This window comes from Dermacentor albipictus, chromosome 2, assembly GCF_038994185.2.
Source record: "Dermacentor albipictus isolate Rhodes 1998 colony chromosome 2, USDA_Dalb.pri_finalv2, whole genome shotgun sequence".
Taxonomy (NCBI): domain Eukaryota; kingdom Metazoa; phylum Arthropoda; class Arachnida; order Ixodida; family Ixodidae; genus Dermacentor; species Dermacentor albipictus.
The window spans coordinates 159218104-159230140 of NC_091822.1; positions in this window are offsets into that span (position 1 = coordinate 159218104).

Here is a 12037-nt window from a genome sequence, read left to right on the forward strand (position 1 = left end):
CTGCCGCATGACGGTTGTCAGCGTTCGCACACACAAGCGCGCCATGCATTTCGGATGCCAGCCGAGGCTCTCGCAATAATCACAGAATCACAAAACTATGTTTGAGGTAGCTGCAGTCTAAGCCTCGCCACGCAGTTCACGTCACTTCCAGCAAGCGTTATGTTTGCGGAAAATATCTCAATGCTGGAGCCATTGAGACACGAGCGGCTATCCACATGTCTGCGCCACAAAAAAAGTTAAAGCTTCATAAATGTTTTCCTTTTATCTCTGAAGATGTCCGTGCGGCTATTTCCGGGCCTGAGTGTCCCATGGTCTAAGACGCGCTCCCTGACCCTCACATAACGACGTACACCCGTCACCTGTACGTACACCTGTACACCTGTACGTACACCTGTACACCTGATGAGGGCACCCCGGTCGCCCTCATCAACTTTCTGATGCCGTTCTGCCGGTCTTTCCGCCAAGGTGAGAGACAATTACGAAAAGTATGCCTCCTTAAACGTACGCCCTGGGGAGGGTGCCCCTTTTCTGCGGATATAAGAAAAACCACGTTATATGAATGCTCCATTTATTTGTACGGCCCACACCAGAACTGTGACCGACATATGCAAGATGCCGGCTCGGCGACGGGAGGCGTAGGTTTCACAATTCTCATTGCACATTTGTGAGTGAGGATCCACTCAATCGCGCAGTATTTCAAGGCTATTGATGTCGTGGATCGATATCGCTGCGTTTGGGTTGATCACTGAAATCTGCACCGGTGAGAATGTAGGCGCAGGGAAACTTCTAGAACGTCGCGGAGGGAGGATATGATCGCGCAAGAGCAGCTCATGCAGATCTCTAAATATGCTGACAACTTATTGACTGGGCTTTGGCGGTGAAAGCTCAACAGATTCTCACAAACGCTCAAGCAGAGCAGGGCACGTGCTAACTTAGTAGCATGTGCCCTGCTTCCTTGGCCTGCCCATCTAACGATGGCTGTGAAATTTCCCGATATTGAATCAATATAGCGAGCGAGCTCTTGAACGCGACGGTGCTCCAATGAACGGTGATAGCGCTCCGTGCATGAAGTAATCCCGAATTCTGGGAATAAATTTTGCTGGAAATGGCAGCTAGCGTGTGTATCTAGATATCTTATGTGTGTCGACGTTTATGCACCATTCAACTCCGAATATGCTAAACCAACACGCCTAGTTTTCGATACTGATCTAGTTAACCAAGTTGGCGTCAAAAAAAAAATGTTCGTTGAAGGCCAGCCCAGACTGTGTGGTACTTACTCAGTGACCCAAGTTGGCTTCAAAGAGGTTTATCGAAGACAAACGTAGACCGAGTGGCGCATACCCAGCGTTGGTATGTTTTTGGTGCGTTATATACCAACGGGTAGGTTTAGCCAGGCGATCAAGGACGGCCACTGCTTCGCCAAAGCGCCTTTGACCATATCACTGCGGTGATATGGTAAAAGGCGAGTTCCAAGACAGTATCCCAGTTTTTTTGGAACTGCAGTGCATGCCCAGTTCCGCATGTACAGTGACCCAAGTAGGCGTGAAAGAGCTTCATTGAAGTGCAGCACGTATGTACACACTGCCACATACTCAGTGACCCTAGTTGGTCCGATGCTTGGTTTTGAACCCGGCTCCTACCTGTTGCGATAACCATTCGACAACCCTGTGACCCCAGTATAGGCGGGAAAACAGTTAGATACAAACATGCTGTTGTATCCTACTTTATTGTTTCAGCTTCGTTTCTTTCAGTGTACGTATCGTCATCGTCATTCAATATGTTTTGCTGTATAAGTGGCTTTACTGTGACGAATAAAGGGAATGTACATACTGCGCTTGCGTGGTCCAGTGTGATGAGTCCGGTCTGAGCCAGACACCACACATACAAATATAGATGACCTCTGGAAAGAGTGTCAAGTACCCAAAAAGTGCTAACGCATAAAAAATTGCGGCAGAACACATCTCACAATGACTGTCGATAGTGTTGTGCTAGCATCGAATCAATATGGAGACAGCCTATTGCTTCCGTCGGGACGAGATTCCTTTTTCGTGTTTACCTGAGAACACTAGCCGCAATATAGCGAAGCCTGCGCGTTTCTGCGAAATGCGTGGCACACAGGTGCGTGGAGAACGTGCCATGCGACCACCGAGCTCCTCTCTTGCGCTTCTTTCTGGACAAGCTGCACCATGTAGTGGCGCTGCCGCGAAGTGCGCGCGTGGCAGTTGAGCAGCGAGCACGCAGTGCCATCCATCGTTCATCATCATCATCATCATCATCATCATCATCATCATTAGCCCTGGTTACGCTCACTGCAGAGCATAGGCCTCTCCCATAATTCTCCAACTACTCCGGTCCTGTATTATTTGTGGCCATGTTGTTCCTGCAAACTTCTTAATCTCATCCGTCCACCTAACTTTCTGCCGCCCTCTGCTACGCTTCCCTTCCCATGGAATCCATTCCGTAACTCTTAACGACCATCGGTTGTCTTCCCTCTTCATTACGTGTCCTGCCCATGCCCATGCCCATTTCTTTTTCTTGATTTCAACTAAGATATCAGTAACTCGCGTTTGTTCCCTCACCCAATCAGCTCTTTTCTTATCCCTTAACGTTACACCTATCATTCTTCTTTCCATAGCTCGTTGCGTCGTCCTCAATTTAAGTAGAACCCTTTTCGTAAGCCTCCAGGTTTCTGCCCCGTACCTGAGTACTGGTGAGACACAGCTGTTACACACCATCGTTCAGCTCTCTATAAGGTTATTGCGCGAAAGGCGCGCATTTAAAACAGACCCCACACCCAGTGTGGGGTCTTTGCGCAGCCTACATGTGCGTCGTTGGGCTGTCTTCGAGGAACTCCTTCTTACGTTGGTTCTATTCAACGCGATATCGGACAAAACTTAAGGGGTCTTTTTTTCGTCATTGCAGAGCGGCACGTTCACAGTTACACCTAGTTACCCAAGTTGGCGTCAAAATGTACATTGATGATGCTGCACACACTTATACTGGCACATACGTAACCGACCCGAGTTGGCATCAAGGAGGTAGAGAAGCACAGAACGAGTGGCGAATTCCTAGCGCTGCGAGGAGGCGCCAGAGTTTCCTCAAACAATGGTACCTACCCAGACTAGCATTACAGTGACCAATGTCGGTGTAAAAGAAGCTCGATGAAGAGCAACACGTATGTACTCATCGCCAAGTACTGAGCGAGCCAAGTTGGTGCGACGGTCGGTTTCGTACACTGTTCCTTCAGCACAGCGGCCCGGTGCACTACTTCACCAAAGCATATATATGCTTTGGAGAATAAAGGGAAAACCAGACATCCACCCGTTCGTAGCAATTGCTACAAAGGAAACCTTTATAGCACTGAAACTTTTGTAGCTATTGCTACAAAGCTTTCCTTTGTAGCAATTGCTACGAACGGGTGGATGATCTGGTTTTCCCTTTATTCATTATTATAGTTCGCGCGAGACAGGAGCCTGGCTGCCGCATGACGGTTGTCAGCGTTCGCACACACAAGCGCGCCATGCATTTCGGATGCCAGCCGAGGCTCTCGCAATAATCACAGAATCACAAAACTATGTTTGAGGTAGCTGCAGTCTAAGCCTCGCCACGCAGTTCACGTCACTTCCAGCAAGCGTTATGTTTGCGGAAAATATCTCAATGCTGGAGCCATTGAGACACGAGCGGCTATCCACATGTCTGCGCCACAAAAAAAGTTAAAGCTTCATAAATGTTTTCCTTTTATCTCTGAAGATGTCCGTGCGGCTATTTCCGGGCCTGAGTGTCCCATGGTCTAAGACGCGCTCCCTGACCCTCACATAACGACGTACACCCGTCACCTGTACGTACACCTGTACACCTGTACGTACACCTGTACACCTGATGAGGGCACCCCGGTCGCCCTCATCAACTTTCTGATGCCGTTCTGCCGGTCTTTCCGCCAAGGTGAGAGACAATTACGAAAAGTATGCCTCCTTAAACGTACGCCCTGGGGAGGGTGCCCCTTTTCTGCGGATATAAGAAAAACCACGTTATATGAATGCTCCATTTATTTGTACGGCCCACACCAGAACTGTGACCGACATATGCAAGATGCCGGCTCGGCGACGGGAGGCGTAGGTTTCACAATTCTCATTGCACATTTGTGAGTGAGGATCCACTCAATCGCGCAGTATTTCAAGGCTATTGATGTCGTGGATCGATATCGCTGCGTTTGGGTTGATCACTGAAATCTGCACCGGTGAGAATGTAGGCGCAGGGAAACTTCTAGAACGTCGCGGAGGGAGGATATGATCGCGCAAGAGCAGCTCATGCAGATCTCTAAATATGCTGACAACTTATTGACTGGGCTTTGGCGGTGAAAGCTCAACAGATTCTCACAAACGCTCAAGCAGAGCAGGGCACGTGCTAACTTAGTAGCATGTGCCCTGCTTCCTTGGCCTGCCCATCTAACGATGGCTGTGAAATTTCCCGATATTGAATCAATATAGCGAGCGAGCTCTTGAACGCGACGGTGCTCCAATGAACGGTGATAGCGCTCCGTGCATGAAGTAATCCCGAATTCTGGGAATAAATTTTGCTGGAAATGGCAGCTAGCGTGTGTATCTAGATATCTTATGTGTGTCGACGTTTATGCACCATTCAACTCCGAATATGCTAAACCAACACGCCTAGTTTTCGATACTGATCTAGTTAACCAAGTTGGCGTCAAAAAAAAAATGTTCGTTGAAGGCCAGCCCAGACTGTGTGGTACTTACTCAGTGACCCAAGTTGGCTTCAAAGAGGTTTATCGAAGACAAACGTAGACCGAGTGGCGCATACCCAGCGTTGGTATGTTTTTGGTGCGTTATATACCAACAGGTAGGTATGCATCCTTAAACGAACGCCCTAGGGAGGGTGCCCCTTTTCTGCGGATATAAGAAAAACCACGTTATATGAATGCTCCATTTATTTGTACGGCCCACACCAGAACTGTGACCGACATATGCAAGATTCCGGCTCGGCGACGGGAGGTGACGGGAGGAGCCAGGTGATCAAGGACGGCAAATGCTTCGCCAAAGCGCCGTTTACTATATCACTGCGGTGATATGGTAAAAGGCGAGTTCCAAGACGGGATCCCAGTTTTTTTGGAACTGCAGTGCATGCCCAGTTCCGCATGTACAGTGACCCAAGTAGGCGTGAAAGAGGTTCATTAAAGTGCAGCACGTATGTACACACTGCCACATACTCAGTGACCCTAGTTGGTCAGATGGTTGGTTTTGAACCCTCTTACCTGTTGCGATAACGATTCGACCACCCTGTGACCCCAGTATAGGCGGGAAAACAGTTGGATACAAACATGCTGTTGTATCCATCTTTATTGTTTCAGCTTCGTTTCTTTCAGTGTACATATCGTCATCGTCATTCAATATGTTTTGCTATATAAGTGGCTTTACTGTGACGAATAAAGGGAATGTACTACATACTGCGCTTGCGTGGTCCAGTGTGATGAGCCTGGTCTGAGCCAGACACCACACATACAAATATAGATGACCTCTGGAAAGAGTGTCAAGTACCCAAAAAGTGCTAACGCATAAAAAATTGCGGCAGAACCCATCTCACAATGACTGTCGATAGAGTTGTGCTAGCATCGAATCAATATGGAGACAGCGTATTGCTTCCGTCGGGACGAGATTCCTTTTTCGTGTTTACCTGAGAACACTAGCCGCAATATAGCGAAGCCTGCGCGTTTCTGCGAAATGCGTGGCACACAGGTGCGTGGAGAACGTGCCATGCGACCACCGAGCTCCGCTCTTGCGCTTCTTTCTGGACAAGCTGCACCATGTAGTGGCGCTGCCGCGAAGTGCGCGCGTCGCAGTTGAGCAGCGAGCACGCAGTGCCATCCATCGTTCATCATCATCATCATCATCATCATCATCATCATCATCATCATCATCATTAGCCTAGTTACGCCCACTGCAGCGCATAGGCCTCTCCCATAATTCTCCAACTACCCCGGTCCTGTATTATTTGTGGCCATGTTGTTCCTGCAAACTTCTTAATCTCATCCGCCCACCTAACTTTCTGCCGCCCTCTGCTACGCTTCCCTTCCCATGGAATCCATTCCGTAACTCTTAATGGCCATCGGTTGTCTTCCCTCTTCATTACGTGTCCTGCCCATGCCCATGCCCATTTCTTTTTCTTGATTTCAACTAAGATATCAGTAACTCGCGTTTGTTCCCTCACCCAATCAGCTCTTTTCTTATCCCTTAACGTTACACCTATCATTCTTCTTTCCATAGCTCGTTGCGTCGTCCTCAATTTAAGTAGAACCCTTTTCGTAAGCCTCCAGGTTTCTGCCCCGTACCTGAGTACTGGTGAGACACAGCTGTTACACACCATCGTTCAGCTCTCTATAAGGTTATTGCGCGAAAGGCGCGCATTTAAAAGAAACCCCCCACCCAGTGTGGGGTCTTTGCGCAGCCTACATGTGCGTCGTTGGGCTGTCTTCGAGGAACTCCTTCTTACGTTGGTTCTATTCAATGCGATATCTGACGTAACTTACGGGGTCTTTTTTCATCATTGCAGAGCGGCACGTTCCCAGTTACATCTAGTTACCCAAGTTGGCGTCAAAATGTACATTGATGCTGCGGCACACACTTATACTGACACATACGCAACCGACCCGAGTTGGCATCAAGGAGGTAGAGAAGCACAGAACGAGTGGCGAATTCCTAGCGCTGCGAGGAGGCGCCAGAGTTTCCTCAAATAATGGTACCTGTCCTGAGCTGCACTACAGTGACCAATGTCGGTGTAAAAGAAGCTCGATGAAGAGCAACACTTATGTACTCATCGCCAAGTACTGAGCGAGACAAGTTGGTTCGACGGTCGGTTTCGTACACTGTTCCTTCAGCACAGCGGCACGGTGCACTACTCATTCGACCACGGACTACACAATCACCCATGTAGTTTGGAAGGCGGTTAGATGCAAATATAGATAGAAAGTCCCCTGTAAGAGCGTGAGGTACCTTAATGATACTAACTCGTACTAATGCCAACAGAGTATAGAACTGTAGACCATGATCCTTCTTTTTCTTCTTTATTACCTTATTAGCGAGAATAATTCATTATGAATACTTGAGTTCTAAAAATAAGCACGTGAAAGGCATCTGTAATATCTACTAACTAGCCTGATTGTTATCACATCAAAATTATCTTTGTTTTGTCAAAGGCTCTAGCCATTCTAACTTTGACAACCGTTCGATCGTTTCGTACTTATCTCGACTGCTGACCCCTTAATCCTCCCATCTTCTTTGAATCCCAACGCTTCTGGAAGGCGGGCAGTACCTATGGGTATAGCTATACCCGTCGGTATAGCTATACCTACATGGCATTCCACTGCGGTGCGCCAAATCGCTTCTGGGCGTTGTTGTTGTTGTTGCAGAACAATATGCGTCTCACGCTTGCATTGCCACTGCTGCTTCAAAGCAAAACTACTATGACCGGCAAAATGAAACATAATAACGAAAGTAGTTTTGGCTTAAGTAATTTAGTGTTTAATTAGGAGTTTGATGTTCAGCTGTGACCAGGCAGTTTCTTGCGTTCGACGCCATCGAAATGTGGCCTCCACCACCGAGCATGGAATCCGCTACATCATGCTGAGCAGCATAACTCCCAAGTCGCCGAGTCATCGCTGGTTAAATATTCCTCATGCAGAACATTTTTGCGCTTAATTTTGAGTGACTAACTCATCCGCCGTCAAAAAGCATCCGCGAGGTCAAGTGTGCGCGCACTCATACCCTCAGCCGCGGATTGTGCTGGGTTTGCGACGCAAAGCTCAGAGCTTCGCGTTATCCTTTACGCCGATCGCGGGTATAGGTGTTCTCTGTGAGCACCTCTTTTATCTAGAGCTCAGTGTGAGTGGTCTGGAAGGCATTTTCCTTGAATATCGAGAGCGCCATCCCCTGCAGCGTAAGTTGTTGATTTGACACCTGTTCAACACTGAAGCGGAGAAATAGGCTTTTCAGCGGAAGTCTAGATTTGAAAAGCGAATGAGAGTGCAGAGCCACCACGGGGAATCTTGGAGAGAAAGCGATAGTTCCTTTCAGCAATAAAGCGTGTTGAATAACAACACGTGATGGTACTCGACAACGGTCGCCCTGGCACGATAGAACTGTGGTACGCTGCAAACTAATTTACACCCTTAAGGGGGCATAAGTGCGTAAATCTGTGTAGAACTCACACTCTCCACGGGAGTAAAGGCGTAAGTTGAATACTGATATTCCCCCTTATGCACCCATAAGGGTGTAAATCAGTTTACTATGTAGAACGGTGTAGCGTGGCCGTGGCTTGACCTTGCAGAAACGCGCCACATCGCTAGTATAGAATGACAAACGCACAGGGAATTTCGAGGACGTGCGCGTGCCATAACTTCGCTCTTCATCGCCAGCGCTCACTTTTTAGAAGTAAATTTTTTAACGCGATAGCGTTAAGGAGCTCGTGTCGCAGAAAACCCGGTGTCGTCGGTGTCGGCGTCCGCGGCGTTGGCCGTGAGCGATAAATCCCAGAAGGCACTTTTTTCCTATGCGACGCACCTAACGCGCCAAGCGTGTTAAGCGCCAAAGAAAGCTGTCACTTGATAATGCGTAGACCCGCAGGAAAGGCATGTCATCTTTCTGGGAAAAATCGCGTTCGCGAAAATGCTGTCCTCTTTGGCGCCGACATTCCGAAAATGGTCGCCGAACTTTGGCTACGACAAGCTTCGGCCAAACTTGGCCACAAGCTTGGCTCTGCCGCAGGATTCGGCCGCCTATTTTGACATCACCAAAGCGTTTACGTCCCACGCCTTTCAGGTCTGAAATAAACAACCGAACTAAAAAGAACAAGCGGCGTTTTAACGATCAAGCTTTGTCACTCACGCGAGATGGGACATGCCGATAGCCTAAATCGCCGCTCGTTGCTTAATTACTTTTACAAGTTACCAGGAATAGAGCTGACCTTGGAGTAAGGCGGGAGCCGTGGCTTCGACGGGTGTCGTCATATTTGTTGACGCAAGGCTTTTGGGACATTTTGGAGCGAACAGCGTGCCCCTACATCTGCGGCCTCAAAGAGCTTTGCGCACACGGCTTTTGCGTCACGCGAGAGCAGCGAGTTTTAAAGTGCAGTATTTAGCGCTTGCTCTTTGTGCAAGCTTCACCAAAATGTAATCTAAAGCACACCAACATAACTGCTCATTCGATACGCGTGTCATCATTAGCGACAAGTCCGAGTACTGACGTACAGTGTTCGTAATAAACTGTGTCCCGTTAAGTTCCGAATTCAATAAGTGCCAAAGAGACGCGTTTGTGTTAGGCCTGGTGGCCTTGAAGTTCGGCTGTACAATCTAAGAAACGAAAATGATGTCTCGCTTATACATTGCTTTTTAACACGAAATGAGGGAAAGTGAAATCCTACGACATCGTTCACTGCTTTTGACGGCTGCAGGTGTACGAGGACTGGGGTCGAATGCGGCACGAGACGAGAGCCGTCGCTTCGATGGATGTCGCCGTGCTCGTGATCGCGAAACCTCTCGCGTCGAGTTAAGATCGGTGTCCTATTTGCATGAAATAACGTCGCCGACACGAACGCCAAACTCTCCTTGCGTCTGGCGCATCGGTGCACGCTATTTTCGGGGAACCGCAAAACCTTTGGGGCCCCCATTCTAAAACTCTCGCTTTCGGGCTTTACCAGTAGCACTACTTGCCGCGACATTCTTATGCGTAATAAAGCAATGAACTACAACATAAAATCTACACATATTATGTCGCTTCATATAAGTATCTCCGAGGCACACGGACATCTTTATGGAATATGGCATCCGACCCCTTCTGCGACTTCCCATATATAGGCTGCAGCATCCGAGTATGCTCCGGCTACGGCTGGCTTACGCTCCGGATTATATAGGACCAAATTTCGACCAACGAGGTATACTGCCACCGAGCGCATATTGATGTTGTGTTCTCGAGTAATAAATGACTCCATAGCTCTTGCACATATAATGTCGGCTTATTTGTATATCTAAATTCCACATACATTTTAATACAAAAGCGCATGATGTTCAACAGCTTCATGGTTATTCTTAAATTTGCTATGTTTAGCCGTTTAGCCTGCCGCGATTCTGGTGCCGCTGGGTACGCGCCCATCATCAACCAGTTCTCCAGGATGCGTATGAGCCACCGTGGCACAAATGGTACAGAATGCCTGCGTACATTATGTGTCGTAATTCCCTGCATGCTCACCATATCTTCCCTCGTCAAGCGTCGTATATCGCCTTAGCCCCATCACACTGCTACATCAACGTCCCACACAGCATCCGTCTTAACAGGTGTCTAGGGAAAACACGGGGAAAGCGGGAGATGGAAATTCAAGACGATGAGCAAAACGTGAACAAGGTGACAGCAGGAGCCAACGTTTCGACAAGTGGACTTGTCTTCTTCAAGGCGGGTGAAAGCAGAAGCCAACGTTTCTACACGTGGACTTGTCTTCTTCAAGGTTTTCACCAGCGTGACGAAATTGGTGTCTGCATTTCGACACAGTTTGCGAACTACGCACAGCGCAAACATATAAACATCGGACGAGATTAATACTGTGTCTGGTGCGACGCCACAGCATAACGTTTCTTGGCTGGAGTAAGACCAATCTGTCACAATCAACGCATAACCGCCATGTACGATGTCATCGCCATCATGGTCGCCTTGCTTCTGTCTTAAGACGGCAAGCTGGGCGAGTTGGTGGTTGAACATGTTCCTGTGGGTGAGCAGCGCAACCCGGACGAAGGACGAAAGGAAGTACACTGCGCTCGTGTTGTGTACTTCCTTTCGTCCTTCGTCCGGGTTGCGCTGCCCACCCACAGGAACTTGTTTCTGTCGTCACAAACACACACTGGCGGCGGACGCACATGGGCTCATTTTAGACAAACGCGTGCCTCCGGCCAGTTACGCTTTATATAATCCTAAACAATGCTGTACGACCAGCTATACCTGCAAAATGTTCTGCACGATACAGATTGCCAAAGTGCGTGAGACCTGCGTATTTAAAAAAAGTTCGGCAGAGGCACTTAAGACTGCTTACGTGTGGGAGTGCCAAAGACACTTCTGTGAAATGTTTCTTTCGCGCGTTCTTCCTTGAGCGCGCAAGCTGTTCCCAGCTTTGTAACTGCGCCTGGGTGAGGAAACATAAAAAAATGCCAAGCGTCCGAGCGCGCTCAAATGCCCGCGAGGACTTCACAACTCGAAGAACTGCTAAGCGCCGTTTAACTGGACATTAATGCTTTTTATTTTACACACTCGTTTTATATACTCGTGAGATGGCTCCCCCTCCTCTCCATTGGCTGCGCTGTCACGTGCCCAAAGCCGCACGCACTAGGCACACCTTTAGTCAGCCAGAACTGTGAAGCCGTCGTGGCGTCGGAGAGGTGTGCTCGCCTCGCACCCGGACGCCCGAGTTCTATTACCTCCCAGGTGGAAATTTACAAAACTTTCTTTTAACGTGACAGCGTTAAGGAGCTCGTGTCGCAGAAAAGCCGGTGTCGTCGGCGTCGGTGTCGGCGTTCGCGGCGTTGACCATGAGCGATAAATCCCGGCAGGCACTTCATGAAGAAAAAACAACTTCCAACATGTGCTAGGTGGGAATCGAACCAGGGACTCCGGAGTGTGAGACGGAGACTCTACCACTCAGCAATGAGTTCGATGTTTCAAAGCGGTGCAAAAGTGCCTCTAGTGAATGCGGTGTTGCCGTAGAAACGAGCCGTAGGAAGTTATACTGTGGTGTATATTGGTAATTATGACCATGTAACTTACAGAAGTTGCAGTTACACGAGTAGCGAAGTGCGTTTCCGCTACATTTCATTAGCGCTTTCCGCACACGCAGAGCCTTCTTGCGGCAAACACATAATAATAATAATAATATTTGGGGTTTTACGTGCCAAAACCACTTTCTGATTATGAGGCACGCCGTAGTGGAGGACTCCGGAAATTTTGACCACCTGGGGTTCTTTAACGTGCACCTAAATCTAAGCACACGG